Raw genomic sequence first — 19,755 nt, 5'->3', positions numbered from 1 at the left:
TTAGTAAGTTATATGGATATGTTCAAGAACCCTCTAGGCACTGAGAGCCTCAAAATATAAAGCTGGTACTCTCTGACAAAAAGAGTTATTACTTGGGAGACGCAATGTCTGTAGGGATATTGTAGTGTCAGTGTTAGGGTTTTGTGCAGGTCACTGGAAGAAACAGGATCACTCTAAGATGAATTTTGGCTTTTTCAGTAACAGATAAGCCAAGTTCTGGTGAACTGACTGACTGTTGCTTACTAAAAAGACGTTTTATTGTTATACGTTTCAGATCTTAGCAAGCAATGACAAAGCAATTCCCAGCCCCATGACATCTTGTTATTTTCAAGATCCCTGGCAACCAAATTTTGCAGAGGATTTGAACCCCTGAGGAAGAACATAGATGAGATTCAAACACTTAAAACAAACACAAAAGTAACACTCACAAAGGCAGATCAAAGTGAGGTGCTAACACTCATGAATAGAAGCTAGATGCAATGTTCTGCAGGAGCTCCTGCTGTAGCCAATGGTAATAAATTGGCAGGGACTCGGAGGCTTAGTGTCTGGGTATAGTATACAGATACTAGGGTTAGAAGATCTGTTTTTCAGTTCAAATATAAGACTTTTTCCCCAGCATACTGACTTTTAAATCTCATCTATGCGATTAATTGTTTATTAATAAGATCTCATTATTTAGCCGGGCAGTGGTGGCACACGCCTTTAATCCCAGCACTCGGGAGGCAGAGGCAGGCGGATCTCTGTGAGTTCGAGGTTGGGCTGGACCGATAGCCTCCAAAACAATACAGAGAAACCCTGTCTCGTAAAAACCAAAAAAATCTCATTATTTAAATAAATGTAATTATCTCAATAAAAGGTAATATAAAGTAAGGCAATGAAAACTCCTTTTTTTTGCTTTTCAAACAAGGATTTTTATGAATTGTTATTGTATTTCTTTTTTTTTATTTTAAATAGCTTGTTTTACATGTCAATCCCAGTTCCCTCTCCCTCCCCTCCTCCCACACTCCCCTTCCACCCTCCCTCCCACCCTATTGCCAAATCCTTCCACATAGGGGATGTCTAGAGTCTATCATTTTACTCTTGGTAGGGTCAAGGCACTCCCCTAAGAGTCCAGGCTGAGAGAGCATCTCTCTTTGTGCTATAGGCACATGAAGACAGATTGTATACCAGGGATAGACACTGATCCACAGCTCAGAGCCCCATAGGTTGTCCAGGCCTTCTCACTGACACTCACATTTGGGGGGTCCAGATCAGTCCCATTCTGGCCTCCCCCTGTCGGTCTGGGGTCCAAGAGCACTCCCCTGTTCAGATCAGCTGTCTCTGCTGGTTTTGCCAGCCCATTCTTTGCCAATTTGCTCATCATTCCTCTCTCTCTGTCACTGGGTTCCTTGGGTTCAGTTCAGTGCTTAGTTGTGTGTTTGCCTCTGCTTCCATCAGTCCCAGGATGAAGGCTCCCGGATAGTTATAGACATCAAGTTCATTATCAGGAATGGGCATTCGAGGTGGTCCTTCCACTATTGCTTAGCTTGCCAATTGATGTTATACCTTTAGATCACTCGAGGTCACTCTGGTGCCTGATCTGTCTTCGATCCTATGATTCCCTCTTCCCCCTATTCTACCCCCACCCCCTCAACTTCCTGTTCCCCCATGACCAACTCCCTTCCTCTTTACCCCTCTATTCTTCCCAGGTCCCACTACCCCCCCCTCGCCCTGTTCCCCATCCATTCAGAGGATCTTGTCTCCATCCTCTTCTCTTGGGTACTATGCATATATGCATATCTTTTAGGTTCTTTCCTGTTTCCCAGACTCTCTATCTGTGGAAGTGCAGACTGGCACTATCCTGATCCATATCTAAAATCCATATATGAGTGAGTACATACCATGTTTGTCTTTTTGCGACTGGGTTACCTCACTCATGATGGTTTCTTCCAGTGCTATCCATTTCCCTGCGTATTTCAAGATTCCATTGTTTTTTTCTGCTGAGTAATACTCCATTGTGTAAATGTACCACATTTTCTCTATCCACTCTTCAGTTGAGGGGCATCTAGGTTGCTTCCAGGTTCTGGCTATTACAAACAATGCTGCTATGAACATAGTGGAGCAGATGCCCTTGTTGTATGAACCTGCCTCATTTGGATAAATGCCTAAGAGTGGAATTGCTGGGTCTAGTGGTAGATTAATTCCCATTTTCCTGAGGAATCTCCATACTGATTTCCAAAGAGGCTGTATGAGTTGGCATTCCCACCAGCAGTGGAGGAGTGTTCCTCTCTCTCCACATCCCCTCCAGCATAAATTGTCTTCGGTGTTTTTGATTCTAGCCATTCTGACAGGAGTAAGATGGTATCTCAGAGTTGTTTTGATTTGCATTTCCCTGATGGCTAAGGATGTTGAGCACTTTCTTAAGTGTCTCTTGGCCATTTTAGCCTCCTCTACTGAGAATTCTCTATTTAGCTCTGTACCCCACCTTTCAAGTGGATCCTTTGGTGTTTTGGAGACTTGTTTCTTGAGTTCTTTGTAAATTTTGGAGATTAGCCCTCTGTCAGATGTAGGGTTAGTGAATATCTTTTCCCATTCTGTGGCCTGCCTTTTTGTCTTTTTGATTGTGTCCTTTGCCTTACAGAAGCTTTTTAGTTTCAGAAGGTCCCATTTGTTAATTGTTGATCTCAGTGCCTGTGCCACTGGTGTTATGTTTAGGAAGTGGTCTCCTGTACCAACTCGTTGAAGAGTATCTCCCACTTTCTCTTCTAAAAGTTTCAATGTGGCTGGATGTATGTTGAGATCTTTGATCCATTTGGACTTAAGTTTTGTACAAGGCGATAAACATGGATCTATCTGCAGTCTTCTGCATACCACTACCCAGTTATGCCAGCACCATTTGTTGAAGATGCTTTCTTTTTTCCACTGTACAGTTTTAGCTTCTTTGTCAAAAATCAGGTGTTCATAGGTGTGTGGGTTAAAATTAGGGCTTTCGATTCGGTTCCATTGGTCTACCTGCCTATTTTTGTGCCAATACCAAGCTGTTTTCAGGACGATAGCTCTATAATAGAGCTTGAAGTCAGGTATGGTGATGCCTCCTGAAGTTCCTTTATTGTATAGGGATGTTTTGGCTATCCTGGGCCTTTTGTTTTTCCATATAAAGTTGATTAATGTTCTTTCCAGGTCCTTGAAGAATTGTGATGGAATTTTGATAGGGATTGCATTGAATCTATAGACTGCTTTTGGCAAGATTGCCATTTTTATTATGTTGATCCTACCAATCCAAGAGCATGGGAGATCTTTCCATTTTCTGGTATCTTCTTTGATTTCTTTCTTCAAAGACACAAAGTTCTTGATATGCAGGTCTTTCACTTCCTTGGTTAACATTATCCCCAGATATTTGATGCTGTTTTTGGCTATTGTAAAAGGTGATGTTTCTCTGATTTCTTTCTCAGTCACTTCATCATCTGTATATAATAGGGCCACTGATTTTTTTGAGTTTACCTTGTATCCTGCCACATTGCTGAAGGTGTTTATCAGCTCTAGGAGTAACCTTGCGGAGTTTTTTGGGTCACTTATGTAAACTATCATATCATCTGCAAATAATGATAGTTTGACTTCTTCTTTTCCTATTTGTATCCCCTTTATATCCTTTTGTTGTCTTATTGCTGTAGCTAGAACTTCAAGTACAATATTGAAGAGATATGGAGAGAGTGGACATCCTTGTCTTGTTCCTGATTTTAGAGGAATTGCTTTGAGTTTCTCTCCATTTAGTTTGATGTTAGCTGTTGGTTTACTGTATATTGCTTTTATTATATTCAGGTACGTTCCTGTTATCCCTGATCTCTCTAGGACCTTTATCATGAAGGGGTGCTGGATTTTGTCAAAGGCTTTTTCAGCATCTAGTGAGATGATCATGTGGTTTTTCTTTCGCAGATTGTTAATATGGTGGATTACATTGATAGATTTTCTAATGTTGAACCATCCCTGCATTCCTGGAATGAAGCCTACTTGATCATGGTGGATGATTTTTCTGATGTGTTCTTGAATCCGGTTTGCAAGTATTTTATTGAGTATTTTTGCATCAATGTTCATGAGGGAAATTGGTCTATAGTTCTCTTTCTTAGTTGTGTCTTTGTGTGGCTTGGGTATCAAGGTAATTGTAGCCTTGTAGAAAGAGTTTGGCAGTGAGCCTCCTGCTTCTATAGTGTGGAATACTTTGACGAGTATTGGAATGAGCTCTTCTTTGAATTTCTGGTAGAATTCTGCACTGAAGCCATCTGGGCCTGGGCTTTTTTTGTTTGGGAGACTTTTGATGACTGCTTCTATTTCATTAGGGGTTATAGGTCTGTTTAGATTATTTATCTGTTCTTGATTTAGTTTTGGCAAGTGATATCTATCCAGGAAATTGTCCATTTCCTTTAAATTTTCAAATTTTGTGGAGTACAGATTTTCAAAGTATGCCCTGATGATTCTCTTGATTTCCTCAGAGTCCGTTGTTATGTCCCCTTTCTCATCCCTGATTTTGTTAATTAGCATGTTCTCTCTCTGTCTTTTGGTTAGTTTGGACAGAGGTTTGTCTATTTTGTTGATTTTCTCAAAGAACCAACTCTTTGTTTCATTGATTCTTCTCAATGTTTTCCTGGTTTCTACTTGATTGATTTCAGCCCTCAATTTGATTATTTCCTGGCGTCTGCTCCTCCTGGGGGAGTTTGCTTCTTTTTGTTCTAGAACATTCAGCTGTGCTATTAATTCTCTAGTATGACTGTTCTCCAGTTTTTTCATGTGGGCACTTAGTGCTATAAACTTTCCTCTCAGCACTGCTTTCAAAGTGTCCCATAAGTTTGTGTATGTTGTGTCTTCATTCTCATTGAAATCGAGGAAGTCTTTAATTTCTTTTTTTATTTGTTCCTTTACCCAGGGATGGTGCAATTGTGCATTGTTCAATCTCCATGAGTTTGTAGGGTTTCTGCGATTTGTGTTATTGTTGAATTCTAATGTTAATGCATGGTGGTCTGATAAGATGCAGGGGGTTATTCCAATTTTTTTGTATCTGTGGAGATTTGCTATGTTTCCTATTATGTGGTCAATTTTAGAGAAGGTTCCATGTGGTGCCGAGAAGAAGGTATATCCCTTTGTATTTGGGTGGAATGTTCTATAGATGTCTGTTAAACCCAGTTGGGTCATAACTTCTATTAATTCTTTTGTTTCTTTGTTAAGTTTCTGTCTGGAGGTCCTATCTAGCGGTGAGAGCGGAGTGTTGAAGTCTCCTACTATTAGTGTGTGAGATTTTATGTGCATTTTGAGCTTTAGTAATGTTTCTTTCACGAATGTAGGTGCCTTTGTATTTGGGGCGTAGATATTTAAAATCGAGACTTCGTCTTGATGTATTTTTCCTTTGATGAATATGAAGTGCCCTTCTTCATCTCTTTTGATTGATTTTAATTTGAAGCCTAATTTGTTAGATATTAGGATTGCTACGCCTGCTTGTTTCTTGGGGCCGTTTGATTGGAAGATCTTTTCCCAGCCCTTTACTCTGAGATAACGTCTGTCTTTGGTGTTGAGATGTGTTTCTTGTATGCAGCAGAAGGAAGGGTTCTGTCTTCGTATCCATTCTGCTAGTCTGTGTCTTTTTATAGGTAAGTTGAGGCCATTGACATTGAGGGATATTAATGACCATTGATTGGTGATCCTTGTTTGCGCTTGATTTATTTTTAGTGAAGTTATTTTGTGTAGTTTCTCCTCCCTTTTTCTTTTAGTGTTTTGTAAAGTATGATTCTATATTGCCTGTGTCTTTGTGAATGTAGTTATCTTCCTTGGCTCTAGGTTTTCCTTCTAGCATTTTCTGTAGAGCTGGATTCATGGATACGTATTGTTTAAATCTGGCTTTGTCATGGAATATTTTGTTTTCTCCATCTATGGTAATTGAGAGCTTTGCTGGATATAGTAGTCTGGGCTGGCATCCTTGTTCCCTTAGCGTTTGTAGGACATCTGACCAGGATCTTCTGGCTTTCATCGTTTCCATTGAGAAGTCAGGTGTAATTCGGATAGGTCTGCCTTTATATGTTACTTGGCCTTTTTCTTTAGCTGCTCTTAATATTTTCTCTTTGCTCTGTAGGTTTGATGTTTTGATTATTATATGGCGAGGTGACTTCTTTTTCTGGTCAAGCCTATTTGGTGTTCTGTAAGATTCTTGTACTTTCATAGGCATATCTTTCTTTAGGTTAGGGAAGTTTTCTTCTATGATTTTGTTGAATATGTTTTCTGTACCTTTAAGTTGAAGTTCTTCACCTTCTTCTATACCTATTATTCTCAGGTTTGGCTTCTTCACGGTGTCCCATATTTCCTGAATATTTTGTGTTAAGGATTTGTTGGTTTTGAGATTTTCTTTGGTTGACGATGCTATGTCCTCTAATGAGTCTTCAACACCTGAGATTCTCTCTTCTATCTCTTGTATTCTATTGGTGATGCTTGCATCTGTAATTCCAGACCGTTTACCGAGCTTTTCTATTTCCAGCATCCCTTCATTCTGTGTTTTCTTTATCGTTTCTATTTCAGCTTTCAATCCTTCAACTGTTTGAGCTGTTTCCTTAATTTTCTTGGTTGTTTTTTCTTGGTGCTCTTTAGATTCTTTGAGAGATTTGTTTATTTCTTGAATTTTTCCCCCATTTCATGGATTTTTTTGTTTGTTTTTTCTTCTATTTCTTTAAGGGATTTCCTCGTTTCTTCTTTGAGGCTCTCCATCATCTTCATGAAATAATTTTTAAGGTCTGTCTCCTCTTCTTCATCTATGTAGTGCTTTTCAGGTCTTGCTGGTGTTGGATCCCTGGATTCTGGTGGAGTCGTGTTGGTGTTTCTATCGCTGAGTGATCTCTTATTCTGTCTTCTTCCCATCTCTTCTTCCAGTGGGTGCTGGTGGGGGCTTTCTGTTTCCACTGGTCTCCTTCCTTACTGCAGCTGAAGCTGAAGCTGGCCTCGCTGGGGTTGGGGTCTTGGAGGGGCTGATCTCTTTCCTGAAGCTGGGCTCGCTGGGTTGGGGTCTTGGAGGGGCTGATCTCTTTCCTGTGTGGGCGGCTCTTCTGGAAGCCGGGAGCGGCCCCGAAGATGGAGGGGATGGGTGATGGGCGGGTGGTCCCAGCCGGGGACCCAATCTCACCTGAAGCTGGGCTCGCTGGGTTGGGGTCTTGGAGGGGCTGATCTCTTTCCTGTGTGGGCGGCTCTTCTGGAAGCTGGGAGCGGCCCTGAAGGTGGAGGGGGATGGGTGATGGGCGGGTGGTCCCAGTCGGGGAGCCAATCTCACCTGAAGCTGGGCTCGCTGGGTTGGGGTCTTGGAGGGGCCTGTGTGGGCGGTTCTTCTGGAAGCCAGGAGCGGCCCCGAAGATGGAGGCGGATGGGTGATGGGCGGGTGGTCCCAGCCAGAGACCCAATCTCACCTGAAGCTGGGCTCGCTGGGTTGGGGTCTTCGTTATTGTATTTCTTAATGAACAGTTAACTATGCTTGTTCCTGGGGAAGGGACACTTGAAGCACAGTAATAAATTTTTACATGATTTTTTTGGTAAAAGATTCCAGATTCACATTTATCTCACTTCAAGCAAGTCAGAAGTATACTGTGTCTAGATGTTTTTCCAAAAAATAGATAGTACTTGCTATTGTAGTTTTTGATGATGTAGTAGCAAAACATGTATCACCAACAGACCTTAATAATGCTAACCAAGTTTGGTGACTTAAATGTGAGTGGACCCCTTCAGCCTATGTACTTGAATGTTTGGTTTCTAGTATGTGGACATTTATAAAGGATTAGGAGATGTGGCCTCGATGGAAGAGGTGTCTCACTGGGGTTTGGATTTGAGGTTTCAAAAACTGTATCAGGTCTAGTCTGTCTCTCTTGTTGTGTTTTCAACTTGCATATCTGATGTGAGTTCACAACTACTCTTCCAGTGCATTGCCTGTGTACCTTCATGCTTCCTGCCTTGATGGACATGGACTAATCCTCTAAAACTGTAAACTAGCCTCCAATTAAATGCTTTATCTTATAAGAGTTGTCTTTGATTATGGTGTTTGTTTCCAACAATGGAACAGTAGCACGACAAAAGTTGGTAACAGGAACTTTGATATTGCTTGTTGGTGGAATATGGACTTTGGAACTTTGTCTTAGGAAAGCAGATGAATGCTGTGAATGGTCATAAAAGGACATCTGAGGGTCATATTTGTTGCTTGTAAGCTCGGCTCAAGAGGTTTCAGAGGGGTATAATGTTAAATACAATTCAATGATGTAACTCTCATTTGCCCTTCTTATAAAAATCTTTTGGAAAATAAACTGAAGAATTAATTAGCAAAGGCGATTTCAGAACAACCTAGAATTCACTGTCTCACAAGGTTATTAGTGACACTATTATAGAGATCTAAAGTGAAAAAGAACAAGCTAGACAAACAGAAATCACCTTTTGGAACCCAGCCTTCTCTCTCACTCCATACCCTTATGTCATACACCAATATGTGGTAGCACTCTCTACCTGGAATCAAGCATTGAGATATCAAATGAGGGCTATCATCTATTAGATTTCTAGTCATATGAGTTTAAGATAAAGGAATTGAATATCAGGTGTGTAGAGGTGATAATGTCCGTAGGAGTGAGTTTGTAGAGAAATTATAGTCATAGTGAAAAAGCCATTGAAGAAGCCTGTAATTTCACACAACTAGTCCAAACTCAAGTCCCTAATCTAGGTCATGCTGAGTGTACAGTAGTCTGTCTTCTTTCATACTATGGGACTTACCATGACTAAAGTTAAAATGTACTTCTCAAGGTTAGATGTGAAATGCCTCACACTTCCTCATGTGTCTGAATGCTTAGTCTCTAGTATGTCTATATGCTGATTGGGGAAGTCATGAAACCCCGAAGCATGGGAGAGCCACTGGAGAATTATGTGACTGGATGCAGCAAGGAATGGCAAAGCCAGTAACCAGGTGCTTCAGACTCATATTCCCCAAGTCGTCTTCCCCAGATCCTCCAACTGCAATGCCTTCCCTGTTCTGTGAGAGCATGAGAGAAGTGATACCGTTTGTACCTTAAGTTGCATCTTGTTAAGGATTTGCTGAATGCCATGATAAAAGCAATGAAGTCCCTGGGATTAATCCCTGCTTTTTCTGGTATATTCCTTACAGTGACACCACTTGACCTCTGTGAGAGATGATATAAATAATAGAAGATATTGCAATCTGCTGATGCTGCAGAGAAATTCATGTTGGATGGAGAGCAGTTGAACTTCAGAGTTTGTACTGATATACTTGAGCTTTTCTAGGCTCTTGGACATTGACATTGAGAGTTTTCTTTTCTGTTGCTATGAGTTTTATGTTCTGTCTTCTTTTTATACACACACTCCCCACCTACATTGAGACACTGATTTCTGATTGTGTTCATTTGTTTGTAATTTGTCCTTCAGTACTTTTGTTTTGTCATGTAGTACTCTGGATTCAATATTTTGGATTTGAAATCTTTTTTTTTTTTTGGTATTTACGAGACAGGGTTTCTCTGTATTGTTTTCGAGGCTGTCAGTCCAGCCTGGCCTCGAACTCACAGAGATCTGCCTGCCTCTGCCTCCCGAGTGCTGGGATCAAAGGCGTGCGCCACCACCGCCCGACCTGGACTTGAAATCTTAACTGTGTAAAGTGAGGAATTCCCATGTGACACATCCACATATTCACAGAGTAAACTTGGGCTATTCACATCTGTTCTTTTATATTGTAGTAGCACCTGGAATGTGCTTACAATTCTTTGCTTTTGATTAAGATTCTCTCAACCCATCCAAGGAACCTCATTTCATATGTACATTTGGATTTTCATTAAGAGATACTAATTTAGAGATTTTCAGTGTGTGTGTGTATTTGTGTATGTGTGTATGTGTGTGTGTGTGTGTGCGTGTGTGCGCGCACGCAAGTGCACATGCGTGCGCATGCTGTTATGGTTTTGGCATCAGAGTAATACTGGATTTTTAGACTAATTTTGAAATGATTTTTCCTTGTCTCTTTGGTGAAGCATCTTAAGGATCATTGATATCTGTTTTACTTTATGGTTAGTAGGTATGACCCGTTATGCAATCTGTTTGTCCTGGGATGTCCATGTTGGGAGAGATTATGTTATTCTTTCAATGTTGTACTTATAACAATTTCTTTACATATTTCATAAGATCCTGAATTTTTTCACCATACCCAAAGTGTAGAGGGGGTAAGCCAGCAGGTGGTGTATGTTTGGTAACCTCTTATATCAACATTGGTGTCTGTTTTGTGAATTGAAAATATCTCCTTGAGCATTGTTAACATTATAGAGTACAAGGTTGTCATGGAGCCCTTAGGGATCCCTTGGGTCCTTATGTTTTCCCTGTCTCACATTTCAAAATATGTTTATTTTCTCTGCATAATTCATGTCAAAGGTTTGTCAGATTTGTTTATCCTTTCAAAGGATATGCCTTTGTTTCAACCTCTAAGTGTCCAAAGTGTCCAGTTATTTCCAGGTCTCATATTTCTTATGCTTTCTCATAACTGCTTTTGGCTTGGATTGCTTTTTTATAACCTCCAGATAATCATACGTTTGCTTGGGAGATCTTTGATTTTTATGAATTGATAACCACAACCTTGTCTCCTAGACCTGGGTTGCATTTTTACTTCTAGTGTCCTGTAGTGGTGCCATTCTCCATCTGAAAAGGTACCATTTTTCACATGAACATGTGAAAGTCATGGCAGAGGAATTTTCATGCATGGATCTTAGTGATGCAAATGTACCAGCTGCATCCAGACAAAAAGGCTCAAGGTGGTCTATCTTTACCTTGGGGAAGACTATGTGTTCCCTTAGCCACATAGCAGAGTAAAATTTCTAACCTGCAGGAACAAAGCGGTTTAATTACTTTCCTGGTCCACAATTATGTCCTCTACCAGAGAAAGAAATAATTATGTCCTTGGATGGATAGATCATCTTCAATAGAGACATTCTATCAAGAGAATTTCATGTCTTCCCATCCTCCATCTCTTTACCTAAAAGAGGAGATTGAGTGAGTTAGCTCTATCTACTTTATAGCATTAAGAAAAAGACAGGAGTTAATTGAAAAAAAGGAGCAAGGGATTCTGTAGATCTAGCTCACCAAATTTGTACATCAGATATTAGCTCATCTGTAAATTCTGTACCACAAGGTAATTGCATTTAGGTATTAAGCAAATAGTATGAGGAGAGGGAAGAATTATGTATTGTTTGATGACACATCTTCAAGAATACTTAAGGAGGATGATATTGAAGAGACTGGAAGTTCTATCACATTCAGGTATAGAATTCTTGATGTATTGTGGTTCTTGGAGAACACCAACTACAAAAGGAAATCTGGACCATAGACTGATGGTGATGCTATGGAGAGCACAAACACAATTACAGACTTGGATGAAATTTACAGGAAGAAAACAGGTAATATTATATATTCCATGGTCCCTCCCTAGTGTATAAACAATGAATATGAAAATGGCAAGAACATAATCATTGAGGAGTTACCATCTATCTCCCACAATGGATCAACCCCAGAAGGCACCCATAGCCTCCAACAGGAACAGCATACAAGTGTAGAAGTGGGTGAAGAGGAAGGTAAGTCAATTGTTTCACAGATTATGCTGCTGTCTCCCCACCCATTGAGAAGTAATACAATATTCACATGAGCAGTAGTAAAGATTGGAAAATGGAGTCTCAAGGAAAAGGGAGAGTTAAGCAGAGATACAGTATGATAGGGGAGATATTTCCTAAGTCTTTTTATGTCAGTGTCACTAACATAGTCCTTTGTGTCTTCTTTCATGAGTTGCAGATGAGACCGAGGCATGTAGTTCCAAAACCACAGGTCTGTGTTTGACCTGTGGGATATACAAGATGCAAGGGAACCAGGCCAGAGCTTGAAGAAGAGGTATTCCACGAACCTGTTGTTCCCTGTCAGACATCTCTTGAAACCAGATCAAAAATTCTATAACCCTCATCTCTTGTAGAAGGTGAGCAATAATCTCCCCATGGCTTAAGTTCATTATTCCCCCAGCATTAGTTACTGGATAGAAAAGTCAGCTGCATAGTCATTTTGTTATGAAATGTCAGCCATCCTGTGTACTGTCATTTACATCAACAGAATCAATGACTAGATTCAAACATTTCTTACACTTCTTATGCCGAGGGGAAAAAGAATCACAGGAAGAGAAGGGAAGAAGAGGAGTGGGGCAAGTGAGAAAATCAGCAAGGGAAGGAGGACAAAAGGGCATGGGGGGGTCAGGAAGGAGGAGAGTCTGCCCAGAGTAATTGCAGTCTTACAGAAGAGGAGAAAGTGTTGAGTGTGTAAGGTGGTGACAAGGATCATAGAAGTGTGTTCTTCGAGGTCCCTGTTGCCAAAATTCAGTCTAGAACATTTCTTAGTGCTCAGTGTCTAATGTCAGAGGAAACAATAGGCAGAGCTTTGGTTAAATATCTCTTGGAAAAATTAGTATGTTTGTTTGAAAGCTACATATAATATGTTGGCCTGTTGCCTGATTTTGCACTCTGCTTAATAGCTGCAGACCTATATTGATGTTTGATCTCCTTTCTAGGCCATGCTTTGTCATCTCCTGGGACTTTTATCCATGTCTGCCTCACTACTGTAAGCCCCTTTTCATACAGCATCCCAAACAAGTATCCCCTCCTCTATGGTATAAAGACATGTCTATTCATCTTTAATCTACTGAAGGGGCCTGTGTACCCTATTCTGAATTGTTCATATTGACAAACTAATTTGTCTCTGATCAAGGCTTTTGGTTCACAGCTCCTGAGTAGTTCAAAAAGTCTCCTGTCTAGATGGCATGTGTGCTATCCCTGCTTGTCCATATTCAATACAGAATTGTATCAGTGATGGCTTCAATAGAACACATTACCATGCTCTCTGTAATTTTCCTTTCATGTGTCTGAAATATAAGGTGAAGAAAACACAACAAAACTGATATAATGAACAGTTGTGAAAGGTGATCGTTGCTCTGGGACTTAAAGGAGTATGCTGAATCTCTCTCTGGAGTTTCTGCAGGACAGGTGTCCACATGTGGTAACACAAACAGACATGGGGCCTGATGACTGAGTCCTCCACTTTAAGTGAGGAATAAGCATCTGTTATTCTGTGGCTCTGAAAGAGATCTTTGCACATAGGCATGTGTATATTACCACCTGCTTTATATTCCATGGGACAAAGTAATTCACTTCACGTGGCTTGCTGTTTCAGGAAACCACACTGCGAATCAATCACTAGGAGCTAATGTGAACTCATTTGCATAACTAGCCCCTCTTCTTCTATGGGGTCCCTAGCAATGAGATAATGAGGCAGTCCAGATAGAAGACCCTGGTCTGAGAAGAAGCTGTGCTGTGCCTACATTTGCTTAGACTCATCTCTTCTTCATTCTTCTATCTCATTATACAGGTAGGGACAGGCCTAAGAGTACTGGGGATGACTCCTAAATTCAGTCAGTCTTTTCTGGTTCAGATCCACAAGAAGTTGTACCTTAGCTCAAGTGTTCACTGTGGTTTCTGCTTTGGCAGGTTCCTTTTCTCAGGCTGTATTGACAGAAAACCCTCTTTCTCTGCACCTCTTGGATAAATACTCAGATTCATCTGCACTTGTGGAAGTGGGATCAGTACATTTATAGCCATCAGCAGATGCAGGAGAGACCTCCTCGGTTTTTACTCAAAGAAGCAACTGGGGCCTGGAGTCTCCAGTAGAGTACCTGGATCCAAAGATACCCCAAAAGCTGCTGCAAATTTGCACATCTCCAATCTATAGGTGGAGGATGAGTTTCAGTATTACTGTGTTATTTGGAAAGTAGTGTTTGCCACAGTAATCCAACAGATGGGGAAGTAAGCATAAAATGTAGCCTGTGATAAAAAGGAGAGCAGCAGGTTATTTTTTAACCCTGTAATATTTATATACTATGAAAGTCACAGCTAGTAAACAAATTAATTCAAAAAATTATTCCATGTTTTTATCAAATAATAGAGATAAAAAATCAAACTAACAAAGAACAGCCTCAAATGTAAACTGTAGGGAAAGGGGAAGAGGAAATTTCATCTACTGTTGGAGCACTTGCAAAGTGGTGCAACCCTTCTGCCCCCCCGGAAATCAGGTTAGAAATTTCTCAAAACCATTTAATTAGACATGTTACATGATCAAACTACATCACTCCTTGGTATATGAAGAAAAGACTTTATATTCCACTACAGATGTACCTGTTCAGACATGTTCCTCAGCATTTCACTAACAAAAGCCAAGAAATGGAAACAGTCTAGCTATCCTACAACTGCTTAATGGATTATGAAAATGGTGTACAAGTATTCAGTTCTACTTATGCTATAAAGAAATTAATATCTGCAAATAAATCAGTATAACTGGAAAAGTTTATTCTTACTGAGCTTACCCAGGTCTAGAAAAAAATGTATTAAGTTTTTTTCTTATTTGCAGATCCTAGATCACAATATTCATGGTTTGAATATATAACCATAGAAACTGTGAAAGTAAAAATGGAGAATTTTGGGAGGAGGAGACATAGCTTTAGAGAAGAATGCAGGGGGACACAGGTACTATGAAGGGAAAAGTGAGAATATGGGGGATGCTTGACTAGGGAAGAGGAAGTACTACATATGGAAAGGACACAGGAGGGAGGAATGCATAGTGAGAGGAGAGGAAGAGGGAGAGTAATACATAGGGAGAGGGAAAGGGGCACAAGTAATATTAAGAATGTTTGAGAAACAAGAGAAAAACCTATTATTTTATATAGCTACATAAAATATATAGAAACACATTGTTTTAGAGTAATTACTGAATATAGTGGGATAAAGTACCCTCTGGGCCTGTAGATTAACTAAATTCATGCAGTGGCATCTATGAAAGATATCCACTTGAGTTGTTGGTGAGTGGGGCCCAAGAGACCTCCAAAACAATAGAAGCTATTACAATTTCTTTTGCTTACCTGCTAGAACATCAAGGTGAGATCTTATTGCGGAAGACACCACACCCTATGATCATTGACCTGGAAGTTTCCTCTCTGAGGGATAGCCCTCACAAAATTTGGAGGTACTATGCAAGGAAACATGGTATCATGTACCCTACCCAGATAAAAAGGTTGGAAATTACAAAAAATCCATATGGGAAGTCATCCCTCACAGTGTAAAAGAAGCACATGCATCTTGGGGACAGCCAACACATACTTAATTGGAAATAAAATAAACTCAACTTCAGGGAGCTCATGCATTGCACTATAAACCTACCCAACAACTCATGGTTGGACACATAGGTCCTAGAGGAAAAACTGCTACTATCTACCATATTACTAAAATTTGGGTGGTTTTCTTTGTTTGTTTGTTTTTTTGGTTTTGGTTTGAGTCCTCATGTAGCTTCCATAGTAGAATAAATTAGATTAATAGAGGAACTTTGAAAGTGTACATTTCATTGCTATTATTTCTGATGATTTAAGAAGCATTGGTCATAATTCTTTTAAAATCTGTTAAAATTCTGGTGTGGATTCATCAAGATCCCCCGGTTTTATATAAAATTTTTGGTTCTGTTTCGATGTCTAAATTGTGGACCCCTTCTATGTTTAATTTCTGTAATTCTGATATACCTAGAATTTTTATCCATTTTATTAGGATTTCTAGGTTGGGTTTGTATCATTTTCTTGATTCTGTGTTTTTCTATGTCCTGAGATTATAATTACATCATTTCCCCTTTCATCTTCCCAAACCCTCCCATATACTCTGACTTACTATCTACCAAACCATGGTATATTTTATTATTGCATGCATATATGAGTATACATGTTCATACATGATACAACATGTTCAGTGTATATAATCTTACCTGTATGCATGTTGTTAAGGTTGACCATTTGGAGGAACACAGAGAAATCTAATTGTAAAAAGAAATAGGAAAGATAAACATATGATCTACAGAGGTAAAAATGCCCTGACAAAGCATTGTGAGACAAACTCCAAAAATAATACTTTTTGAAAATAAGGGGGGATATAGAAATGATAAGATAAAAGAGTGTCCTTGGGTAGTATTTATCCCTGGCATACAAATGGACTTTGTCTGCCTATCCCACAATGAGGGATTCTCTCTCAGCCTGGACTCTTGGGGGAGGGCCTAGGCCCTGCTCTGGATGAAATGACAGACTTTGGAGATCCTCCATGGAGGGCCTCACCCTCCCTGGGGATCGGAGTGGAGATTGGGTGGGGAATTTGTGGCCTAGTAAGGGGGGCCAGAGGAGGAATGGAGGAAAGGGAGCTAGGATTGACATTTGAAGCAAGCTTGTTTCTAACTTAAATAAAAAAGGAAGACAAAAGGAGTAGCTTATTGAATCTACTTTGAAACTAACAAACAGGTATCAATCTCAAATAATTTACGTTGGTATAAAGTTTTGTATGTTGATGCAAATTTAAGGTTGCTTTTGTTGTACTGTATATATGTTTACAATTTTAGTTAAGGTAGTATACCTATTTGTCTCATTTAAAACTGTAATGTATATTTAAAAATACAGGATATTATTTAGTCATTTATAATAATCAAAGTTGTAGTCATATTAGGTATGATTTAAAGGCTAAACAAAAATATACTTTGGATGGGTAGGTGATCTTCAAACACATCTGATACCTACATAATTGGAATTTAAGAAGTTTTAATAAAATAAGGATTTCATAACAGTGAGACTCATTTGTTCCTGGTAGAACCAATTTACTTCAAAAACAGGTCATAGGCATCAAAGGACTTCCATATATATTTTCTTTTATTATGGAAAATTTAGCCACTGCTCAAGAAACTGCCATTGCTTTGACTGTTGACAGTAAGCTGTACAAACTGGACATACAGGACACAAATGAAGGTGACTACCAAACTTTGCCAATACAAGGAATGAGAGTTTTTCAAAATGCCTGCTTCACAGAAATTTATGTCAGCTATTCTAGGCCTATAGTGTGAAAATGGATGCCAATGTTACAAAGGAATCTTGGGTCACTGTCCAGCCAACAAAATGATTTTGTTTTGGAAGTAGTGGTAAGAAAACCCAAATGATTCTCCAGGGGAATCCATCACAAGATTTTTAGAGGTGGGAGTCAAATAAGAAAGCTGGGATATTCTAGAACATGAGGGAAGTTAGGCTCCTTTCAGACTCTCACACCATTTTAAACACATGAACCTCCTCCTCTCAGTTTGACACAAGCTATTTTTCAGGGAAGTTTATGTGTTATATCACAAACAAGTCCTCTCAAGTTTAAGGGAAGTGAGATTTTCCAATATGTCCTCTGAGGCAAGTTGTTGTCTCTTACAAGAGCCTCACATAATGCTGAAAGTTGGCAACAATGCTGCACATTGCAAGTGAAATATTATCCAAGGAGGGAATTCAGTCAACTTAGTTTCTGGAGTGTTATCAGGGTCAATGTTCAATGCTGGTTCTAATGCCCAGTACCTGGTACTTAAAACATTACTCTCAAATTTGGAAGTTTTCTTTCCACTTCATTCTTTAGTTTTCTAATGTGATTCTCATTTAAGTAACCTAGAAATATGCCACTCAAACTAAATAAACTCATTCTTTAGTCAAAAAAACCATTATTTATGCTATTTTAAAGTACTTGGATAAGTTTAAATTCATAGAGCATTGAAATCAATTCTTAAAAATTTGGGAATAATTTCTCAAAAATGAGGTAAACACTAATAAAACAAAAAATTAAAGAAGCTATGTCATTATTACAATTCATCTTGGAAATAAATGTATGGCTGGTTGACTGATAAAAATAAACATTGGTTCAATGAAAGAAACTCCACCCTGATAATAATGAAGCCACTGGAGAGAACTGTGACACTTCTCAGAAGTCTCAGAGACTCAAGCGATCAAATTCACTGGATCCTAAATAGCTGCTCAGTGTCCCATTACAATGTTACAGCAGCTGCTTCTTCCCAGTAGGAATCCATAGCATAGAGCACAGGGCCTCCCTGTGTCTGTATCTCCCAGCATAACCTCTCTGAGAGCTGAGGTTCAGGTGGTAGAACACTTCATGTTTACATAAACCACAGCCAGAAAGATCTTACAGGGAAGATCACTCTTGGTGATGAGAACTTACAGAAATATACACAGCATATATAAATCACACAACTTAGAAACTCATCTATGGATTCTTCAATAGATTAAAAGATCAGTTGATCTTCAAAATAAACATAGCACCTTGGCCATGGTGCCCATGAGCCTTGTATCCAGCAGCGGGGACTGTGAAGCACTCTGTGTTTATAGTAAGCTAGGGACATTTACTTAAAAGAGCTTTGACATAGAGGAGATGACATTTGCTCACTGATCAGGAATCAGTCTCTGCATCTTCTGCAGCCTGGAAGACTCCCTTAAGCAGACCTCCATCTTGCTCAGCAGGTACTTCCTCCAGAGGGGTCCCCAGGTCATAAGCAAACCCCCATCTTCCTAAGTGTGTGACAGCTGAATATCAGCACTAAGGCTGACGGAGGAGGAGGGGCTATCATGGTTGGAATCACATTCAGGAAAGGCTCTTTCTCTGTCCTGAGGAGGAGATACAATGAGACCTGGGGCAGGGACACCCCATGGTGAGGGTCAGGAACTGTATCCCCCTTCTGTGCCCTTCTTCCTGCTCCTCCCTCAAGTCACAGGTAGGAATGTGCATCAGCAGGTCTCAGTTCCTACTCAGCCTTGTCCCTTGGTCAGAAATCCATGGGAACATGTCTGATCTCTATAGCCTTATCCTCATACTGTTTGCAGATTCCCTCTGCCAAGCTGTGTCGACTCAGATGCCCTCACTATGTATCTTCTGAAGCTCTGCCATGCTCACCTGCAGCCAGAGCAGTGGCTTTAGTGTTGGGATTTTGTGTCTCTGCTTCCAGGAGAATTCAAAACCCTTCTGAAATGTCCTGCAGGACCACAGACTTAAATCTATCTCATGGCTCTGGGGTCCCCAGTCACTTGATTGTGTCCTAAGATTCCTTGGACATTACAAGGGTATTGCTCACATTTAGAATTCAGCCCATGGATGAGGCTGATTATTACTGATCTCAAACTCATTTTAATGCAACCCATAAAAATTCAATCACTGCTTCAGTTAATGAAAAGGGAAGGGAAAAAACTTGGGTTTACTTGCCCTGCATTCTTTGACTGTCTTCCACTGCCATTTTTCCTAAGGGCATCTAGACTTTTCAAAGTTCATGAATAAGTAACAAAAATACAAAGCTTGGCCTATAACAAAAGATACATCAGGGATTACAAGATGGAACAGGAAACGTTGGAATCAATCCAGGGGCGCATGCCATTTTGTGTGAAGTCATTGACATAAGTGTCTACTAAGGGTTAGTAATGTTAGCATGGCCAGTAGAAGCCAGACATAATCAGAGACAAAGCAGAGGCCACACTTTATTTCTTCAAGCCTCATAGCTTCATAAGACATCATCTTTCCTTTGCTGTCAAGCTCAGTACTGTCACTAACTCTGCCACCACTGCCATATTTGTGTCCATATTTTACTCTGCCAAAGTCCTGTCCAAAGCCAAACCCAGGTCATGAGAATTCAGCATGCAGTCACTACCCTTACCAGCTCCCTCCTGCTCAAATGTAGCTCTACTCATAGAAACTCCTGGAAACACTTGGCCACTAGGTGACAGAATTGTTTCTGTATCAAGGGGTGCCTAGAAATAAAATTTCTCTATCGTGTTATTGCTGTACACAGGATGATGTCAACACTTATCTATGTCCATAC

At 40.0% G+C, this 19,755-nt stretch overlaps 1 protein-coding gene across 4 annotated transcripts in view; it reads left to right on the top strand.

Annotated features, from left to right (window-relative positions):
- LOC101839749 (Ig lambda-1 chain V region S43) overlaps nt 1-19,755 on the top strand; it is a 612,967-nt gene that overhangs the window by 77,311 nt on the left and 515,901 nt on the right. The window lies entirely within an intron of this gene.

The sequence above is a fragment of the Mesocricetus auratus genome, unplaced genomic scaffold (assembly GCF_017639785.1).
Source record: "Mesocricetus auratus isolate SY011 unplaced genomic scaffold, BCM_Maur_2.0 Super-Scaffold_100008, whole genome shotgun sequence".
Taxonomy (NCBI): Eukaryota; Metazoa; Chordata; class Mammalia; order Rodentia; family Cricetidae; genus Mesocricetus; species Mesocricetus auratus.
Note: the sequence above shows the minus strand (reverse complement) of the source record. Positions and strands in the feature narration are given on the sequence as shown.